This window comes from Castor canadensis, chromosome 9 (genome assembly GCF_047511655.1).
Source record: "Castor canadensis chromosome 9, mCasCan1.hap1v2, whole genome shotgun sequence".
Classification (NCBI taxonomy): domain Eukaryota; kingdom Metazoa; phylum Chordata; class Mammalia; order Rodentia; family Castoridae; genus Castor; species Castor canadensis.
Window position 1 is genome coordinate 96,560,343 of NC_133394.1, and position 22,401 is coordinate 96,582,743.

Genomic DNA, 22,401 nt, shown 5'->3' on the forward strand with positions numbered 1-22,401 from the left:
TGGTAGAATCCTAAAATGTTGTCCTACAAAAATTATTCCTCTTATATTTTTACGTCATGTCTTAAAATCTCTGTTTTATATCATGTTGCAAAGTCTCTTTTGCTCTTGATATAACATTTGGTTTCATTTTTTCTCATCCTGACATGACCTACAAAAGTTGAACAAATACCATATTAAAACCATACCTACATGCAAAATATTTTAAGTTAATAACTGAAGCCAGATCTCATGATAGTGACCATGAAAATGCAAAATTGAATGACAGTTCTGCACTAGTTTGTCGTGTCCTTTGCATTGTTCTTATCTAGTAGATAGTAAATACCATCCAGAGGGTCATCATTCCTGTCATCTGGCATATGACTATCTCTCTTCAGCACCATTTGTTTGTCTCAGAAATAACTATCTCAAAAAATGCACAAAAACAAAAGAATGTTCAATCACTGAACAGAAGGACTGTTGATCTTTTGGTATATAACATGCCAGGTTTTATATGCATATGTAAATTTTAAATTTTTTAGTAAAAGTGAAGCCATCTTCTACCTACTACTTTAACCAGCTTGTTTCATAACACTTTTTGTGTACCATTAAATAATTACACTACAAAACTATGCTTTTCTATTATCTTCCTCTTTTTCAAAGGAAGATAAGCATATTAGAGGAAAGGTAAACAGATGGAAGATTATTTACTTATAATGAAAAGAACCCATATAGAGTACACATAATTCTAGCCTGTTAGATTCACTGCAGTATACTTCACTGTAGATACTGAGATTAAAAGTAGAAGAAATACAAACACGATAAGAAAATAAATTATATTGTCTTTCTTTGAACTTGAGATATCATCCTTTAGAATGCTGTTTCTTCCTTCCAACTGAATACATTTTATTAATAAAAAATAAGAAGTTCTTTGGCATATTATTCAGTTGCCATTAAAAGAACTATAAGGAAATAACTTGCTGTTGACATGCTGACACCTAATAGTTGTCATCTCATGGCCTCTGTGTATTCTCCATCCTCTGAGGTTTTATATCTCATATGAGCAAAGAAGAAACGATAAATTCAGACTAAGAAATACTACCTTATTCTAACTTTAACAATTAAGGTTTTCATTTCACATCGTGTGACACTGATACTATAGGAACACTTTTAAATCAGTTGTGGCATTAAGACTAATCACCTTCGTTCTTTTCTTAACATTAAAAATGCATTTTGTTTTATTTCCAAGTGAGTTATCATGAATATTGTTTGTGGGTCTATATTCATTATTTGTAAGAATAAAAGGCTGTCTTTGAAGGAAAACTGATTCAATTTTATTTGAAAAATGTTTTCAATGGTAATATTTCTCTATCAGGTTGACCTTTTTACACTGTCAGTGATGGAGGGAACTCTGCTGGTTAAGAAGAAAACAAGTCAGTAAATTTTATTGTGCAACATTTTATCACCACCTGAAAAAGCATAAAGCAGTTGGAGGAGGAAACAGCATGTTTTAAAAATTTAAGCAAATTAATTAGCTATATGATCGCACATGGATAAATTGTCCCAAAAATGTACTTATTGCTGTCAAACTTATTTCTGTTTGTTGAGAGTGACAACAAACAGAAAAGCAGATGACGAGCTTCTAAGGCAGCCTAGCTCTGTTCCAGGACTTAGTGGCTTGCAGTACAGAAAACCAGCAACGATTATCACATATCTCCAAGACCTTATTCCCATTAGTCTTAGCATACACAAGTTCCACTTTCCTTCTCCAAAAGTTCCACACAGCACTTTCCCTAATATTAATCTGGCAACTGTATCCTGTCCAAACCACACTTGTGGAAAACCTGAGTCAGATAATAGTAGAGTACCAGCGGTCAATGACAGTTCTCACTGCCATGAACACAGAAACACACATCCACTTTAACAGATTTGCTTCACCAGCCAGTAACCTAACCATTATCATCATCGGCTTCTAAAGATTAAACACACATAACAATACCATCACAGGACAAGGACAAACTGTCTTCGGACATTGACACCAATTAAGATTATACAAGGAAAGCCCCATGTCTAGACAGAGACTTATTATTATTGGGACATGGAGAGGTGATGACAGGACTCTATGACTCATACTGCAAGTCAACTACTGATATGCTTTTCTATTTAATTTGTCCTTGAACTCTAAAGTAATTGAGTTTAATTGCACATCAGAGATAATCTTTATCAAAACAGATGAAATCCTAAATAGAAAGCTCAAACAATTTAAGTTAAACCATAAACAATGCAAAAGGGTTGTTTTATTTGTTTGTTTTACCCAAACCTGTTCAAGACCAATAAGGAAGTACATTATAAGGAAAACCAGTCAGGTTGCCAGAGGCCAGTTTATATGGTTTGAGGAACATATTATGTCAGAGATCCAGCTAGCAAATTTTCTAAGACCAGACTCCTCTGAGGTAACTAGATATTTTTTCAAAGGTTTTCTTTTTTATAACTTTTTATTTTGAAGCAATTTCAGAAGTACCATATACTTTTCTTTCAGATTTCCCCAAATGCTAACACTTTAACTTATTTATTCTATCATATCTCTGTCTCTCTCTCTCCTTCACCCTCTTTCCCTCCCTCTTTCCTTTTCTCCCTCCCTCTCATACACACAAAATACACATATGATATATATATTCTATTTACAGTAATTATAATTATAAATGCATATATAAACTGAACCCTGGAGGAATAGTTATTGATACAATGACCCTGTGTCCATAAATGACTCATTGTGTGCTCCCCATAAAATAAAGATGCTCTCCTACAAAATCCACAATTCAATAATCAAAATCAGGAAAGTATTATTATAAAACTCATTATCCACAGATATTGCTCTCCTATCAATGTCTTTCAGAGTCAAAGAGATTTTTCTTTAGTTCAGTTTTTCTCTAGTCAAATCTCCCTATCCTACCTTTCTCTCTTTCTTAATATTTACATTTCTGGAAGGTATCACAGAATGCTACTGACTCAGATTTCCCTGTTTCCTCAGGATTAGATTCACCTTATGCATTTTTGGCAAACATGCAATGGTAGTAACATTATACCCTTCTTAGTGCATCACAATAAAGAGGAGGCACACAATATAGATTTGTGCTATTGTAGATGATAGTGACCTTTATTTGCCATATTTCTCCATTAGAGAGTTTCTATTTTTCTCTCAGCACTTCATAAGTACCTTGTAAGATATATTTTGTGATAATGCAAATATCTGATTTTCACTATAATGGGTTGAATTCTGACTCCCCCTGTAAATATGACCATCTTTGGAAAAATGCCTGCTTAGGTGTAACTAAGGATCTCAAAATAAGATCATCCCAGATTCAAAGATAGTCTTCCTTATAAGAGAAAGGCAAAGGGAAACTTAGACACAGGTACACAGAGAAACCCATGTGAAGAGAGAGGCAGAGGTTGGAGTACTGTTGTCTAAGCCAAGGCATTGTTGTCTAAGCAAGGAAGGATTCTCTTCTAAAGCTTCTAAAGTGAACATGGCTCTGCCTACACCTTTATTTCAAATTTCTAGCTTCCAGAACTCTGGGAAATTAGTTTTTTTAAGTCACCCAGTTTGTAGTAATCTGTTTCAGCAGCCCTGGGAAATGAGAGGGTCAACAAACCACTACCTATCAGTTTCAACTTTCACAGATGTTTTTCACTTGAGCCTATTATTATGACGTTGGTTACCAAATGTGACTTTTTAATTCCATAGTTTTTTCTATATTTCTTAATTAACAATCAACTATATGGAAGAACTTCTTCCTTTTGATATGAACTTACATATTATTCTTCAATTAGTCTCAATGTATCTCTTTTTTGTATTATAAATTTTTATTAGGATATATTCATTATATGGGGGATTTGTAGTGAAAATTCTTATTAGACTTATATTGTAAATTTTCATTGCCCCCATTGTCTCTCCCCCTCAGCTCCCACCAAACCCCATTTAAAGCAATTACAAGAGGCTTTTAGTTCTGTTTCATATAGGTATATGAATTCCATCAACCATACACCATCAGCTTAATCTCCTTCCTTCTCCCTCCCCATTCCACTAACATCCCACCTCCCATACACACTGTGCCTATTTTACAGTCCTAGTATTCATTATTAATATTTAAGTTGATGTTCAAAGAGGTGTCTCAATGTATGCCCACTGTGGGTGTGCTTTACTTTCATCTGTTCAATCCCTTTAAATACTCTCCCTTACCCTTTCATCTCCCATCCCCTGTTTTTCAACAATTTTCAATACACATCCTTATATCCTCTAACTTCACATCATATGGTATGTGATATTACTGATGCTTATCATTTTCTTTTCCTTTCCCTCTTTCCCCAAGTTCCATAGAGTAGTTACACTGTTACAAACATTTTCTACATCTGAGTTTGTGTATGATCATGCTTGTTTTTGCATATATGTTTATCTTTTGATCTACCATGTATGAGAGAAAACATGCATTTTTTGTGTTTCTGATCTTGTCATACTTCACTTAGCATGATGTCCTCCAATTGTATCCTCAATGTATCTCTTTTTTGAAGTTCTATGTAAATAAAATTTATATAAAAAGCATTCACTCATATTAAATGTATGGTTTGAGCTGGGTATGGTGGTGTATATCTTAGCTACTCAGGGAGCACAGGCAGGAGAATGGCCAGTAAGACGCCAGACAAGGCAAAGTTAGCAAGATCCTAGTGCAAAAAAACAAAATACAAACAACAAGATGGAGATAGAGGTGCATATCTCAAGTGGTAGAGCACTTGCCTAGCATGTGTTAGGCTCTTGGTTCAATTCCCAGTATTGCAAAAACAAAAAGTGTGTAGTCTGATGTGCTTCGGTAATTACTTGCAGTCATAGACAGTTGGGATTTTGTATCCATGGGTTCAACCAATTACAGTCTAAAATACTTGAAAATAAAACTAAATATATAGACATCTTTCTTGTCATTATTCCCCAAATAATATAGTACAACACTTATTTAAATAGCATCTACATTGTAAGTATGTATTATAAGTCACCTGGGTATAATTTAAGGTATACAGGAAGACGTACTAGGCTACCTGCAAATACTATACTCTTTAATGTTAGAAACTTGGACATCTGTGAGTTTTAGAATTTTCCAAGTGTCCTGGAGCCAATTACCTGTGGATATTGAGAAATGACTGTATTTTGTTTATCCTATACATACATACCTATTATAGTGTTTAATTTAAAAATTAGACTATGAGATTAGTCTAATTATTTCACTATATATTCAAATCTGAATTATTTATTTCTGGAACATCCCACTTAATATTTTTGGACCCTGACTGTCCATAGTTAACTAAAAACAATGGAAAGTGAAACTCCAGATAAGGGGAACTATTGTGTTCTGCAAATTGATGGGAGTCTATGTTCTAACTCAAAGATCATCTTATAGGCCCTTTTACAAACTTTTAACAAAATAACCACCCTCAAAAAATTCTATAGCACTGTAACCTTGGCTAAATAAGAATTAAAATTCTGTTCACATTAAATGCATTAGAACATGTGGTACACTTTTTATGAGGACACTAAATTGAAACTGCTCCATAGGTCTTCAAATGGCAACCAAAGAAGCAACCCAGCCTTGAAATTGAGTGCAAAAGATTCAATGTAATAAATGTACTTTGGCTCCTATTTCCAAATAATAATTTAAGAGGACATGCTCTAAGTTCAAACAGTTCTGTTTTTTAAGTTTTATCCCTGTTATTCACTTGCATAGAAAATAATCTAATTATGCTGTGCAATAGAGCAATAAAACCATCAAATATAAGGTTGAAAGGAAGGCTTTAAAAATATATGAACATTATAGATAAATATTTTCAACTTCAGAAACATGCTCCACAGAGAACAGGTAAGTTGACCTCATAGCTCCATTAAGCTTTTCTCATAAAGTTTAGAGAAGAATGAGAACTTTCTTTCCTATTCTTTATTAGGGAGTCTATTGCTATTGACTTGCCTACATTGCTTCTTTTACAGGAACTTCAAAAGTTGTGACCTATAGTGGGTGGTACCATTAAAGGCAGAAAGGACATCAAGTTGCAGAGAAGAACATAACTCCACCATGGCTCTCCCTGAGCCACGTGACTAAATATTTGTACATTTTAATTTGATAATCTACAAAATCAGAAAGAAAAGTCAAATTTATGCTTAATATTCCTTTAAGTTCTAAAACTTAATAATAATGCCAATAAAACTCATGCTTGCTGATTGTTATGAGAAAAATCTTTGGAAAAGAAAGAAAGGAAGAAGTTAATTTTCTCATATTTTTGACCATATTACTTACATATCATAAATAAAAGCTCAGTGCTAACATTCCTTGGCATCAATCACTTCATTGAAAACATAACTTTATCACACAGGAAGCTATGAATATTTTCCTTATACATTTCCTAAGGAATTTATTTTCTCCATGTGGTACTTCTTTCCCAGATATGAAATCTACCATTTTACATGGGCACAGGTCAACTGCAAATTGGCTCAACTAGTACTTGTGAAAACAGATGTACTCAAGAAAAATTAAGTTTGCAACTTGGGTTGTAAGAATCTTTTGCTAATTAAAAATAGTGCATGATCATTGGAAAACACAGAACATATAAACAAAAAAAACTAAAAATCCAAATCACCATCTACTAAAGATAATGTATGTCCAACTCTTTGTGTTTTCACATGGAGGGAGCCATGGGTAAACTGCCTGGTTCCCATTCACTACCTCTCTGTTAAGAATCAAGGAATGTTGGAAAAGATACCGAATTTGAACATCTGTGGTCTTTTCATTGCTCCTTATTGAATCTTGCTGATTATAAAATACATATGCTCTCTGATCATTTTTTAAAAGGTAAAAAAAAGAACTCAGCTGTCTACTGTAATTATGGCACTCATCAAGAAAATCTGTCTAACATAGAGATAACCTTATCTTTACAGCAAACTCCTGTGCCCACAGCCCTAAGTCACATTTCTAAGTAGAAGTTTCATTAGTAAAGAAGCTGATTTTTTATGTCTCTATACCTGCATCTATTTTAATTGCATCTACCCTAGAGTGTTAAATTGAGGTGTGTGAACTGCTAATACTAATAGTAAAACCTTGTAAAACACAACTATTTTTAACATAGCACACATTTCTAGGATTTTTATTTATACATTCACTCCTTCAACATCTTCTGCTGTGAATTAAACACAATACTCAAACTTGCTGATTTGCAACAAGCTAATAATCCTGGATAAAAGACCAACAAATATTCACAGGATGATGAGGAATATGACTGGAAAGTTGAGTGGTAGGGCAAATTACATCAAGGAGAGCTAATCTAAACAAAGCAGATCTCCTGGGGAAAAGGTTAAGTCAAGACTTGAAGGATGAACAGTATTTAGGAGGCTAAGCACATGGGGAGGAGAGCTCAGTGAAGACTGCAGGAATCTGCAGATAACAAGCAAAAAGTATAGGAAAGAGAGCCTGGCAGAAGTCCACAGTAGCTGCAGGCTGGAGATGGACAGATAGTGTGGTACAAGGAAAGCTGTTATGTAGCTTTTGACCATATCAAAAGTGCCCTTCAGGCCATAAAAAGAACTTTGATACTCAAAGGCAACGGATTTTAAATCTGTACTGACATGACCAAACATGACTGCTTATGGAAACTTTTATTCAGCATTTTTCATTTGGTAGTATTGACATAAGTATAGTCATCTCTGTGAAAAATACATGTAGAAATTGCTCCTAACAACCAAATACTATTTTATTTTATTTTGTATCTAAACCAAGTTATTTTGAAGTTACCTACAATTTACAATTCCTCACCAGCAACATATTCAGTGCCAGTTTTACCAAGTATCACTTGTTTAAATTGAGATCGACAATTTTGTATTTTTGCTTCAAACAACTAAGTGTTGGTGATATCTTAACATGGGTTTTCAAACACTTACATGTTGTCTTATGTGAGTTACTTATTCATAAAATCTGTTCATGAATACATGAAGTCTTAGTGTTTTTCTTACTAAGGTTTATATAATAATTAAATATTTTAATCTTTTTAAAATTTTCATAAAACTTTTCCACATTTGTTATTTGACTTTTCATGTTTTAATTATTAACATGAATTTTAATGTTTAACAAAAACATGTTAAGTTTTTGACAGTTTAAATATAAGGGTCAACTATTATGTGAAATGCTTATGTACTGAAAATTGTAACACTTGTCTTATTTGTTGAAAGACTAATTTTTATGAAACAAAGATAATAAAGAAAAGTCTCCTAAAGTTTGTCCTTTTGGTTTCAGGCAATAATTATAATGCATTTAAGATGCATGATACCATTCTAGTTTTTTTACATTCTTCCTGTAAATATTTTCAATCATTAAAATGTATTGATTTATGGGGTTTGGCTTGCTATTGGTTTGTTATAATAATACATATTTAATTCTGTAAGATTTTAACTTTGAGTGCATACTTTTTTGCGTGCATAAATTTGGTTTATTCTTCCTACTTTCTGAATAATAACAGTTAAAATTTTGTGAGTTGTTCCTTTGTGACAGCCAGCCCATTATTCTAAGTACTTAGCATGGATTTAACTTGCTTTGTACTTATTATTTTTATTATCCATGCTTTACAGAGCTACAACAGAGAAAGGATTAATAACTACCTCAAGTATAACAGGGCCAGGACTTGACACCATCCAGACACTTTCCACTTAATTAAGGCACAGCTACCTTTAGCCTTCATGTAGTATTTGCCATATGAATAGATAAATATTACTTACACATTTAATTAATGGCTCAAGGTTTTTTCATTACTTTATAACAAACAAGACTATAATAACATCTTTGTACATGTCTCTTTGTATGCATATATTGGGCATACACATTTTTAATTTACCAAATTGATCAAACTATGTAAAAGTTTTCATTATTCCATATCATGAGTGGTACTTGGCTTTGATAGTTTTTTCAAATTTTCTAACATTTTAGTTGTAAAAATGATACCTTGTTTTAATTTAAATGCTGAAATTACTAGTGAGTAATCTCTTTTTTTACATCTCTTTTTTTCATATTGGTCATTTGATAATAAAGTTAATTAACTAAAAGATGAATAACATATCCTAACTACTTGGAAACTAACAAGAACTTCTAGATAAATCCTTTCTCAAATAAAAAAGAATAAGAAAAAATGAAACTCTAGAAGGCAATGAAAAGGAGAACATTTTATGTCAAAACCTAAGAAATTATAAAATGTTTAAGACAATATAATCTTAATTTTATTTATAATAATGACAAATAAAAGTTAATATTTGAAGAAATTTGAAAAATTATCAGTAAATTACAAGAGAAAATTTAAAGAGAGAATTAACAAAGACAAAACTTTATGAAATAAGAAACCCCAACCAAACATTTTTTAAGTTAGATTTTTTTTTTTTGCTAGTCCTGGGATTAAAGGTGGATGTTTAAAAACACCAATATTAGATTTAACTTCTTTTGAGCTTTATTAAATACAAAGTCAAAAAATAAAGTTAAAACTAAAAATGTAAACCATCAAATATTATACTAACATACAGTTGCTCTTCTTTATCTGTAGGGGAATTGGTTTCAAGATCCCCTTCAGATACCAAAATCTGTGTATGAACTAGTCCCTTACATACAGTGGTGAGTATAAGTCTATAATCTAATCCTCCTGTACACATAATTAAATCATCTCTAGATTACTTATAATCTAGAGATTATACTATTATTTAGAGATTGATACTATTAATGTTATGTGAATGGTTGTTAGTTGCTTAGGGAACAAACAAAAACATCTGTACATGTTTGGAACAGATGCAATTTTTTACAAAGTTTTTTAATTTGCATTTGGTTAAGTTGTGAATGTGGAACCCACAGAGGACTGACTGCAATGCATTTTCACATTATTTGTACCTATGGCAACAAGTGCAAATATCTGGATGGATGGGATAACATTTTTAATTTAACCTGTTGCAGGTGACCGGTTCAAATCCATGACCTTTTAAAAATAGCAAAAACTAGAAAATAATTCAGATTCTTCTATTTAAAAAATCTAGCCAATGGAATGAAGGTTAAGTAAAAAGTAACCCATTCACACAATGCATTATTTTAAATAACTGTTTTGGTTATGTCAACATGTCATGTTAAAGATTTTCTTTTTTTTTTTTTTGTCATTAGGATACATATGTTGTGGCAACTCTGAATAGGCTTACACTGTACACTGGTTAGATCGCCCCACTGTTTCTTCCCCTAACCCCTTCCTGCCCCATTTAAAGAGGCAAGAGGTTTTATTGTTCTATTTTGTATAAGTATATGAAGTCCATCAATCATATTCCCTCACCTTAATCTCCATCATTTACCCTCCCCCTCCCACAAAAACCCCCTATGATACTGTACCTATTTTATAGCTTGTCTTTTGTTATTAATTTCTAAGTTGATGTTCACAGGGATTTCTCAGTATATTCCCATTGTGAGTATACTTTATTTGGTCCACTCAACCCTTTCCATTATTCTCCCTTGCCCATTTCCTCCCATTTTTCAACAGCTTTCAATACATGTCCTTGTATCCCCTACCTTCACAGATGTTATGTATTACAATATTATCGAGATTCTATCATTCCCTTTTTCTTCCACTCCTTCCCAGAGTTCCACAGTGTAGTTAGAACTTATTAAATAATTAGCCATTGTAATTAGATTAAAAAAGGAAATTAGAGACACAAAATTGAAAGATGGGAGAATTATCACAATTTGCAGATAATATGATTGTGCACAAGAAAACCAACCTGAAAACAATAAGGAAATTCAGTAACAGAAGGCTACAAAATAATGAATCAACAGCTTTCATATTTAAGAACAATCACCAGTTTAAGTATGTGAAGTATGAGTAAATTTTGAAAAGTAGCAAAATTTTTAAAACACCAACAAATAAACTTTATAAAAAATGTACTGGACCCTTGTGAATAAAAGCTAGACCACATTACTGAAATACCAAATGTAGGTGAGTAAAAAGAAAGACATCTCAAGTTTGGGGCCAAAAGACTCAAAATCATAAAGGTCATCACTTCTCCTTAAGGAGAAAGAAAAAATTCATAAACTTAGGGCAATACCATTTTAAATTACAACATTTTTGTTTTATTTTTAGTAGGATATTTTTATATTGCCCAGGCTAGTCTTGAATTCATAGGTTAGAGTGTTTCTCCCACCTTAGCCTCCTGAGTGTCTGTGACTACAGGAATGAACCATCATGCCTGGTTTCAATATTAATATTATTAAAAAAGAAAATTTGATTCTTTTTAAAGATTAACTTTCTAAAAATCTTAGGCCAGAAAATCTCTGAAGAGAACATAAGAGAATGTTGACTCTATCAATTTTAAAGCAGAAAGTCTTAGTTATTAAAATATGGGGGAACAAACATAGACAAACAAATGTAATGAAATAGGAAGCTCAAACATATTGAGAGATTGAAGATATGAACAATATAGCATCTCCAATCATTAGGCAAGTAATAACCTATTTAAGTAGTATTGGAACAACTGACATTTCTCATAATATATATATATCATAATTAACTATAAATGAATAAAGTATTTATATTATTAATTATACAAATGATATAATGACAAAAGCAAGAGGCTTTTCATATGTGACTCAAAATTCAATAGGAATAAATGAAAGATTGATAAAGTGGGCTGTCTGAATATCTTTTCATGGTACCAGGAGCCATAATCAAAGAATCTGAGGAAAGGAATGCAGTAAAAGTCTTTTAACCACATCGGTCACTCAGTTGCCACACATATTTCTCTCTTCTCCTTTAGGAAACTTCTCCTACTATTTTCTTATTTAACCACCAAATTTTTCCTTTATGCAAATGCAAGAAAATACAGAGATTGATTTTTTTACTTCTTCCTTCTATTTTATACCAAATACATAGAATAGTATACACACTGTTTTGTAATTTGTTGTCTTCATTCCATAATACCTTGGAAATCTTTCTGAATCAGTACCTAGTTTTCTTTGTCTTTTTGTAAATACATAATATTCTGTTATATGGATATGCTTTTATTATTTTAGTACCTTCTTGATAATTTTCACATTATTTTCAATAACTTTTATCAATAAAAATATTAGAATGCAAAAAAAATTCTATCAGTGACTGAAAACAGCAATGTGGATTGGGACTGATATTTTTTACCATAAGAAATCATGACTTCCAGCCCAGTATTCTGACCTATTCTGACCTGACTTCCAGCCCAGTATTCTCCCTCGTGCAGTCCAGGTGCAGCCTTTGAAAAGTCTTCATCTTTGAAAAGGACTCTGGTGCTTCTTCCTTGTGCTGGTAAAAACTTCATCAAGACAGTTTTATTTCCTCCTAGGTATAGCTTTAATTTGGAAAGCCTTGGCACACAGAGAAATCATGACTTTGATTATAAGCTGCTATAAACTATGCACTGTAGAATTTAAACATGTGTACTGAGGAATCTACAGGAGTTTGTTATCCTGATTCCTCAATCAATAAACATGTTTATTTTGGGAAAATTACTCTTAAACCTTAGTTTCTTTATCAATCAATCAGGATCACAACTGTACTCAATTTCTAAAGTCATGAGGATTAAATGAGAGAATCCATATGAAATTTCGTTTGAGTCTGGGAAGTTGCCGATGATTCCTAAATTTTAAGAGAAAGCGACCAGAGCTGTAACATTCTAATGTGCCCGGTAGACCTTCTGAAAACATGGTTTACCTGAGACTTCCGTGAGCGACTAGAGAAATGGACATCAGTACAAAAAGGTGTTTTAGTCTTCAGCTGTCAAGACCATTTAGACACCCAAATGAGACCCTTTCAATAGCTCAAGGAGGAAATAAGAAATTGCTATCTTAGTATTTAGAAAATGAATTTTTCAGTGTGAGCAGTTAGTTCAGAAGAACCACTTTTTTGGCTCTTCAAGGGTTATTTTCTTTGTGTCTTTCCTTCTTCCTTCCTCTCTCTTCTCTTTAAATTGCTGGTTTGGTACAATTTGAGTTGTCCCATTAGTCTGATGGCTATTATATAACCTGTCTTGTTTCTTAGCTGTGACAAAGAGCTGGACCTACTTTTACATAGGAGGTAGAATAGAATGCATTTTCTCAATCTTGTCTGCCAATGAAATAAATTTAATTTCCTGACTCACTTTGACATTTTGGAGGAGTGGAGGGGTGAGTAAGATAACAAAGATGCATTCAAAACATGCTGAGACCCTCTTTTTTCCGGTCCCTGTTGCATAAAGTAATAACTGACTGGGTAATTGGTTACCTGCAGATGCAGGAAGGACTCCTCCACATTTTGCTTATCTCCATCCCTGCCACTGTGGGAAATGTAGTTAGATTTTTCAGAGAAGGGTGCCTAAAACAGCATTACTGTGTATCTTACATATGACAGATACTGCATCCGGGACCAGCCAAATAGATTATCCTACTCATCCCTTCCACTAGGGCATTTTACAGGGGATTCATCAATGGCAGAGAATTTCAGGGTCTTACCTAAGGACAGTGGCTCTCTAGTGAATAAGAAAGGACATCTGGGTCTTCTTGTTCTGGATTCTCTGCCTTTCTACCATAGAAACAGAGAAACCTAGAAAAGTGAAAGGATTTTTGAAATCATATTCTAACTCATCTTTTTACTTTTGAACAGCACTCTTAGAGAAGGTAAGTGATTTGCTTGAGGCAAAGAGCAGGTTGGAGGGCTGACTGGGAAGAGAACCTGAGCTACTTTTGGAAGTCTTGTGTTTCAAAACTCCAGGGCATATGAAGTCCAGGAGAGCCATTGCTAACGAGCTATATATTGTGGAGACCATTGCAGCTTATTTCAGGGCCAGCGTACTTCCAGCTGCCTTTTAGTTGAATAGAGTGAAGGACTCTTTAGACCCTTAATGTACATTTCAAGGCAATTAGAAAATGTATTTAAGAACCAGTCTATTCCACAAAACTAGAGGTTTAAACCAAAGGAAAACAGAGAGGAAAGAAAAATCTGCTGCTAACACCAGGCTAATGGTAAGAATAAAATTCTTACCAAGTACTCTTAAGAGGACTACTTGCTAAGATTATTATCCTACAATATTGATGTATTTCAAGAATGTGATATTATATTTAATATCTTTGAATATGTATGACAGCTTTCAACTAAAAAATCAATTCTTTCTCTCCAATAAAGGAGAATGTGGTAGCTTACAAAATGATTATTTTTAAGTGTATGAATCTTACGCACATACACAGCCAAGAACAATAAATGCAACAAATAAGCCCATTATTTTTTAATATGCATGACAGTTTTCAACTAAAATCAGTTCTTTCTCTCCATTAAAGGAGAATGTGGTAGTTACAAAATGATTATTTTTAAGTGTATGAAGCTTCCACACAACACAGACACAGTCAAGAGAATACTGGCAAATAATTTGATAAAAAGCTATGAAGTAAAATAATCACAAAAACAAATGTATCAAAAATGCCAGATAAAATAGACAGATGAAGAAAAGAATAATTTGAGCATCAGATATTCCTGAAGTTGCCTATAGCCATCAAGAAAAAATGGCAGGTTGAAAGATCTTACTGAATTATATGATTCTGAAACATATTGACAAAAAGCATAGAATAATGATATTTAAGTAACACGTGTTATCAAGTAATAATGAAAACACATTTTAGATTATTATAACACTCATTCTTCAATATGTGCCTTTAAAGATAATGTAGTAATAGTGATGTCACTGTTTAATTAAATTATCAACCTTTAAGCAGTTTTAATAGATAGGAAACTAATTGTACTTTGCCTACCATTGCCACTCAACTTTGCTGATACTTGGTATTATCCTTAAGCATCTTGTAGCCATTTTGAAATTTCAACCATACTTTAAAATATCATTAATTTTACCTGAACTTTTTAGTTTAATTAGGAGTCCAGTTGAAAGCAATAATATGTCCTTCACAATCTATAAACCATTGACTTGGTTTACTCATTCCCCTCATTTATCCGTTGGAAATGACTTGTATGCGTAATAGAGACAATCAGATACATGATCAAAGCAGGATCAAAAAAGGAGTCCTCTCATAGTTCATGTTATATTTAAGATTATTTAAATAAATCTTTGAAATATAGCGGGAAATAAACAAAAGCATTTTTGTCTCTTAGTTTGTAGCTCTGTTTCTAACATAAATGACAGGGTGGAGGAGATCATTTTCCTCTTCTCCAACACCAGACCCCAAACTTGCCAAGGACTGCACTTTTAGAAAATGGCTGGTGATTTGACAGAAGAGAAAATCTATCTCATACCCAGAAAACTCTAAAATCTGGCCCATTTTTTTTCCTGAGAGCTCTGTGGTGTCCAGAACCGGCGTAAAACACCACATTTGAGTCTTTCTGGCAAAAGGAAAAGTACAAGATGAAGACTCAGTAACACAAAGATCATCGTTTGGAATCACCTCTGACGAAGGGAGAGAGTAGTTTAGAAAACTCGCTAACATCAAATACATTCTGCAAGGAGAGTGAACAAAGTTACAAGACAGCCCAGGAGTAGGGGTAGGGGGAACTTTAAGGTTGAGATGACTGCACCCTGGTCCCTTGCTCCCGCCCCTGCTCTGCGAGCTTGGGAGAACAGGCATGGATGGCGGTGCCTAAAACCAGCCAGGGAAGTCCGCGAAGCCCCGCCAGGAACCAAATTCTCGCCCTGCTGCTGGGCTGACTCCACCGAATGCCACTGGAATTAGGAAGGGGCTGGGAACGGAAAATAAAATCGCAAAATCCAGGATGAACAGCCCCCTATCGCTAATATGTGTCAAGGTCAACGGTGCGCCCTGGGGACAGTCTCGCAGCCAAACATAGCCCCACCAGCCTGACTCGCGCACTTACCTGCTCTGGGGCGAAGGGCAGCGCCCAGCGGCGTGGGAAACAGAAGCCACCAAGCTGGCGACAGCCACAGGTTGGGTCCTGAGCCTTGGCCCAGGGCGGCTCACCCCTGTCCAGCGCAGCGCGCTGCCCTCTCTGAGCTCCTGGCTGCTCAGCTGCAGGGCTGGCCGGGTGGTGCTCTGCTCGCTCTCCTGCTCCTTGTCCCCTTAGGTGAAATGTCACTTTCCGGAGGTACTGGCCAGCCCAGTGGCTGTGATGCTAATGAAGCTATTCACACCCTGCTAAGGGGAGATTGAATTTTGAAATTTAGAATCTCTGTGCAGCAAAGGAAAGGAAGCAGCACCTGAGACTAGCATCTCTTTGATCCTTGATTGCTTGGCTAAAAATCCTGGGCAAGTCATTTAGCCTCTCCACTTCTGTTTTCTCATTAGTAAAAGAGAAGAGTTGATGGTGTTAGCAAATAGATAATCTAAGAATTAAGTGGGCATCTACATGCCAGAGTGCCTGGAATGGTCGTGGTACATATTAAGCATTTGTTAAATGTTTTCTAAGGTTCTCCTAGGAAAGCGAGTTTCATCACAGATCACAAACCAGAGCCACTACCCTTATCTCAGAAGCAGGCTGTACTCTGAGCTCCAGCAAAAGCCTTTTAGCTTGCAGGAAAACCTCTGGGATTCTGGAAATGTGAATTCCCGTCATAATTAGAAGTGAAGGAAAGAGTCAATGGAGACTCGCAGTGATTTTAATAACAAAAAAATTGCTTAGATGGAATTTGCTAATAAAAAGGTCATCCTTAAAACTTAATGCATTAACTTAGAGGTTTACACAATTACCAAGAAGGTGAAAATTAAAGGTACTTTAAGAGAGCCACAGGGATAGGGTTTGTTAGGGTACAAACGTTAGGGTACCTTTGAGGCTTGCAGCCCACTCAGCCTGAAACCTGCCATGGCTAACATGACCCAAGCCACCACTTACTGGAACAAAGGGAGGTGGGACGGTTTCTGGGAACAGGGACTGTTTCTGGTTAATCTTGCTAAAATGGTATGTGAGTCAATGAGTTGAGACACCTGGTGTTTACCAAATTCCTGATAAATAATCTTCAAGTAATCTGGCCCCACCACCAGGATGTGGGAGATATCAGAAATATGTGACCCCAGGGACCATAAAAATTGCTGTGTAACCGTGACTAATGTCTAAAAAATATAAAAGCAGCCTGAGTTTTGTATTCGGGGTCCGTGTTGAAACCCACTGCGTTGGGCAGATACCCGGACCCCAGCTGGCTGGAAATAAACCTCGCTTTGTGACTTACATTATCGTGAGTGTCTTTTTGTTCCTCTGAGGGGCAGTCAACTCTGGACCCCTAACAGGTTAAGTGCAGGTAACCTGTGAAGAGCATTCCTTTGTGGATGTTATTGAGTTTGACACTAACAGTGCCACAAGACTATAAAGAAGTAGATTATAATTACTTCCAATTCACCCCCTCGGCACTGAGGTTCATGACTTGTCCAAGATCACAAGAATAGTATTTAAATGACAAAGCAGGCTCCAGAAGCCAAATTCACTTCTCACATTACTACATTTCTCTGCCTAAATCACTAGTACATGGAATAGAGGAAAAAGCTACCCCTGAAAGAGTCCTTTTATAATAGAATTTCTTGTTTGGGATAAAAGTTGCGGCTTTGGACAAGTCTCTCTCTCTCTCTCTCTCTCTCTCTCTCTCTGTCTTTCTTCCCCCCTCCATGTTTGTTTAAATCCAAATTATGACTACAGTGAGAATCCCAGAAGGCATCTCTCTCCCAAGACCTTACTGCATTCAAGGTAGGGAGAGCAGTTCTGCTCCTCTAAATTTTATCAGGATGCCTGAGGCACAGAAAGTCATCAGAGGAGAAAAAGACATTGAGCAGATAAGAGTAGCCAGAGCTTCCAAGAATGTTAGTTGAATGAAATAAAGCTGTGAATGATATTCTGCTAATTTGAGATTCTTAAATCAAGATATAAAAAAATGCAGACCTTCACCCCATATAATCTCTTTACTACTGAAAAAAACAAGTCATCAAAATGGATGAGAACAATAGCAATGCTTTTGATGAAACAGTGAGGTAATGTCTAGCTTGTAGGAATTTTATTACAATTTTTGAAAATACATAAATTGCTATGGATAATGATTCAAACTATGAGTCAAATTCTGTATCTTATAAAGCAATGTAGTACAAAAAGTACCATCCCGATCTGCCTCCTCACACCACCATTGGAAATGTTGGAACTTATCTACTAAGCAGGAAAACATCCTTTCCCTCACTACATCCTTTTTAAAGACCCCCATGTGCTGCTTTAATTTCCACCCTTTCATGCAAAGTACTTTCTTTACCTGGCTTCAGCAGAAGAGTTCTTCCTCCCAAAGCCCATCTCTACAACCTCCCACCCTCTCCCACATTTTCACGCATTCTCTCTCTCTGTTTCTCTTTCACTGATATTTCTTACTGCTGCCAAATGAATTACTCTCACTAGCTTTACGATAGGCTCAATTTCTCCCATTAGAAACAAAACAAAATCCTGTATGCCTCCTTTAAGGTCTCAAATGTAACACCTACATCATTCCTTCCCAGAAACAACCATACTATAAACCACAATCCAATCCTGTAATTTACATTTCCTCATACTTACACACTCATTAACTCACTCCAGTCAAGCTTTGACTCTCTTATCCAACAATCTTGCAAACATCATCAATGTCCTTCATCTCAATAAATACATTGGATATTTTCCACTACACTCCTTGTTCGGTATTGAACAGCTTTTTCCTGAGTTTCTTCTCTTGGCATCAGTTTCACAGTGCTCCCCTATTTTTGGTTTCTTTACCCTGCATCTTTAGCTACTCCTTCCTCCTTGTCTCCCTCTCCCTCTCTCTCTCTCTCTCTCTCTCTCTCTCTCTCTCTCTCTCTCTCTCTCTCTCTTTCTACTGTATCTTTACAGTTTCTTTGTTTCCTAGACAACCATTTAACACAGGTGTTTCTTAAGAGCTCAGTGCTAGGCTTTCTTTTCTTTTTTACTCTGGACTAACTTGTTAAGCATTTTCATCCATATCAGTGGCCTCAATTACCATTTGTATGCCAAAGATTATACAGCACATCCAGAGTCTGGATTTGCACTCTTAGTAGGGCACTCTTACTTGACATTGCCAATGTCCTTCTCACCATCACTTCAAGCTCAACATATCTAAATGCAGAATTATGGTCTTCTTCCTAAACATATTCCTTAGTTCCTTCATGACATTACTATCTGTCCTTCTTATTGCTAGCTTAAATATAGTGGCATTCAAGCCACCATGTTGAACCACGACTGTAAGCCACATACTGAAAGTAGCAGAAAAGCAGGACAAAAGGAAACTTGAGTCCTTGATAGATTTTCTTCTCCAGTTTTGACTGGACTACCTCTGTATTTCTTACACAAAAGAAAAATAACAAAAGTTAATTTCATAAAAAGTTTCCCATCATTATTCATCTTTTATGTGTATAGTCATACACATAAAAATGTTTTGATCAACCTTGAACTGCATATGTGGCAGTGGGCCCATAAGATTACTATGGAACTGAAAGTTTCCTAACACTTAATATCATTGCCATTGTAACACTATAGCACACCCATGTGTTATATAGCATACTCATGTGTTTATAACCTACTACACTACCAGTTGTATAAAAGCATAGCACATACAATTATATATAGCTCATAATACTTGATAATCAAGTTAACTTAATAAAATTTATGTAGTCATAAAAAGTTTTAACTATGATGACAATACTAATAAAGAGAAAGGTTAATACAGTTAATAATATGAAGTGAAATAAACATTATTTTAAGTATAGGCAAAATTATGAATTCTTATGGATAATATTTAGATGAGTATTTCAATAAGAAAGCAGTCTATGTGTTATGGTGTTGTGATTGTGAGTGAACACATTCATTCATATTGTTTTGTTATTTATTCTAGTGTCTGTCTGGATCCTTTACTTACTTTCATGGTCTTCAGTTTTAATATGAAGAGACTCAACTAGTGTTTTTCTAGTTGAAAGAGCCTATGGTTCTAACTCCCAATTTAGCAGCCTGCTTTTCTTGCTTTCCACATTTACCAGTTTCTAGTCTTTCAAAAAATGAATCATTCATTCAACAATATTCATTGACTCCACTATTGGGTAAAGGCATAACACAAAAATAAATAAAACATCATTCTTTCCTTCCTTCCTTTTCTTCTTTCCTTCCTTCTTCCTTTCTTAAAACATGGTTTTACTCTAAAGTTGATACAGGAAAGAGTAGGAAATACTCTGGAGTTAGTAGGTATAGGTAAGAACTTTCTCAACGAAACCCCAGCAGCACAGCAACTAAGAGATAGCATAGATAAATGGGACCTCATAAAGCTAAAAAGCTTCTGTTCATCAAAAGAAATTGTCTCTAAACTGAAGAGAACACCCACAGAGTGGGAGAAAATATTTGCCAGCTATACAACAGACAAAGGACTGATAACCAGAATATATAGGGAACTTAAAAAACTAAATTCTCCCAAAACTAATGAACCAATAAAGAAATGGGCAAGTGAACTAAACAGAACTTTCTCAAAAGAAGAAATTCAAATGGCCAAAAAACACATGAAAAAATGCTCACCATCTCTAACAATAAAGGAAATGCAAATTAAAACCACACTAAGATTCCACCTCACCCCTGTCAGAATAGCCATTATCAAAAACACCACTAACAATAGGTGTTGGCAAGGATGTGGGGAAAAAGGAGCCCTCATACACTGCTGGTGGGAATGCAAGCTAGTGCAACCACTCTAAAAATAATTTGGTGGCTTCTTAAAAATCTAAACATAGTTCTGCCATATGATCCAGCAATCCCACTCCTGGGGATGTACCCAAAGGAATATGACACAGGTTACTCCAGAGGCACCTGCACACCCATGTTTATTGCAGCACTATTCACAATAGCCAAGTTATGGAAACAGCCAAGATGCCCCACCACCGACGAATGGATTAAGAAAATGTGGTATTTATACACAATGGAATTTTATACAGCCATGAAGAAGAATGAAATATTATCATTTGCTGGTAAATGGATGGAATTGGAGAACATCATTCTGAGTGAGGTTAGCCTGGCCCAAAAGACCAAAAATCATATGTTCTCCCTCATATGTGGACATTAGATCAAGGGCAAACACAACAAGGGGATTGGACTTTGAGCACATGATAAAAGCGAGAGCACACAAGGAAGGGGTGAGGATAGGTAAGACACCTAAAAAACTAGCTAGCATTTGTTGCCCTTAACACAGAGAAACTAAAGCAGATACCTTAAAAGCAACTGAGGCCAATAGGAAAAGGGGACCAGGAACTAGAGAAAAGGTGAGATCAAAAAGAATTAACCTAGAAGGTAACACACATGCACAGGAAATCAATGTGAGTCAACTCCCTGTATAGCTATCCTTATCTCAACCAGCAGAAACCCTTGTTCCTTCCTATTATGGCTTATACTCTCTCTTCAACAGAATTAGAAATAAGGGCAAAATAGTTTCTGCTGGGTATTGAGGGGGTGGGGGGGAGAGGGAGGGAGTGGAGTGGGTGGTAAGGGAAGGGGTGGGGGCAGGGGGGAGAAATGACCCAAGCCTTGTATGCACATATGAATAATAAAAGAAAATAAATAAAATAAAAAATAAAGTAAAAAAAACCCCAAAAACTTAGGATTGCTTAAAATAAATAAATAAATAAATAAATAAATAAATAAATAAAACATGGTTTTACTATGTAGCCCAAGCTGGCCTAGAACTCATAGTCCCCCTGCTTCAGCCTCCCAAGTGCTGGGATTATAGGCATACAGTACCACACCCAGCACCTTAAAAAAACTATTCTTGGACTCAGAAAACTTTCAGTTTTGTCTGTAAGACATATGATTAGAACCTAACAGAGTTCAAATGAAGTTAAGAGTCAAAGAGGAAAGATTTTTACCAACAGAAGCAACAAGGATAAGACATTTGAGCTGTGTCTCAAGGAATATCATTTGAGCATGTAAGACAATTAAGCTAAACCATTAAGCTGTGACACATCTACATTACAGTAACTGTAAACAGTTCAGTACAGTTGGATCTCAGTGTGTGTGCATGTATGTGTTAGGTAGTATAGAAGCAGAGGATGGAAGACCTACTAGGCCAGATGGTAAATCACTGAGTATGCTAAAGATTTCAAGATTTTTCCTGAGGATAATAGGGAGACATTGAAGATTTAAAGAGGTAATGGCATGATTGGATTGATATTTCAGAATGGTGGCTCCCTATAAAAATGCAGTGTACTGGAGGGAAAGCAAGCATAAGGAATTTCCTCAAAGGATACAGAAAAACAAAACAATAAATCTGAACCAAAGAGATAGCAGCCTAGATTGAAAGGAGGATGGAAGGCTCTATAGATAATTAGCATTTCTAGTCCAGGAACTTGTAGGCCCATGAGATGTCACATGAAAGTCTTCAAAGAT

The 22,401-nt window shown here is 35.2% G+C and overlaps 1 protein-coding gene across 3 annotated transcripts in view; it reads right to left on the reverse strand.

The window, feature by feature from the left end:
• Positions 1–22,401, reverse strand: part of Npffr2 (neuropeptide FF receptor 2) — a 140,755-nt gene that overhangs the window by 54,801 nt on the left and 63,553 nt on the right. The window contains exon 1 of one of the 3 annotated variants that reach the window (XM_020152908.2): positions 15,892–16,399. The exons of 1 other annotated variant lie outside the window; for it this stretch is intronic. The gene's annotated coding sequence lies outside the window, so the exon portion shown is untranslated. Of the gene's footprint in view, positions 1–13,529; positions 13,726–15,891; positions 16,400–22,401 lie in introns of those variants that run through there. One more of the 3 variants, XM_074042037.1, reaches the window with a different exon arrangement.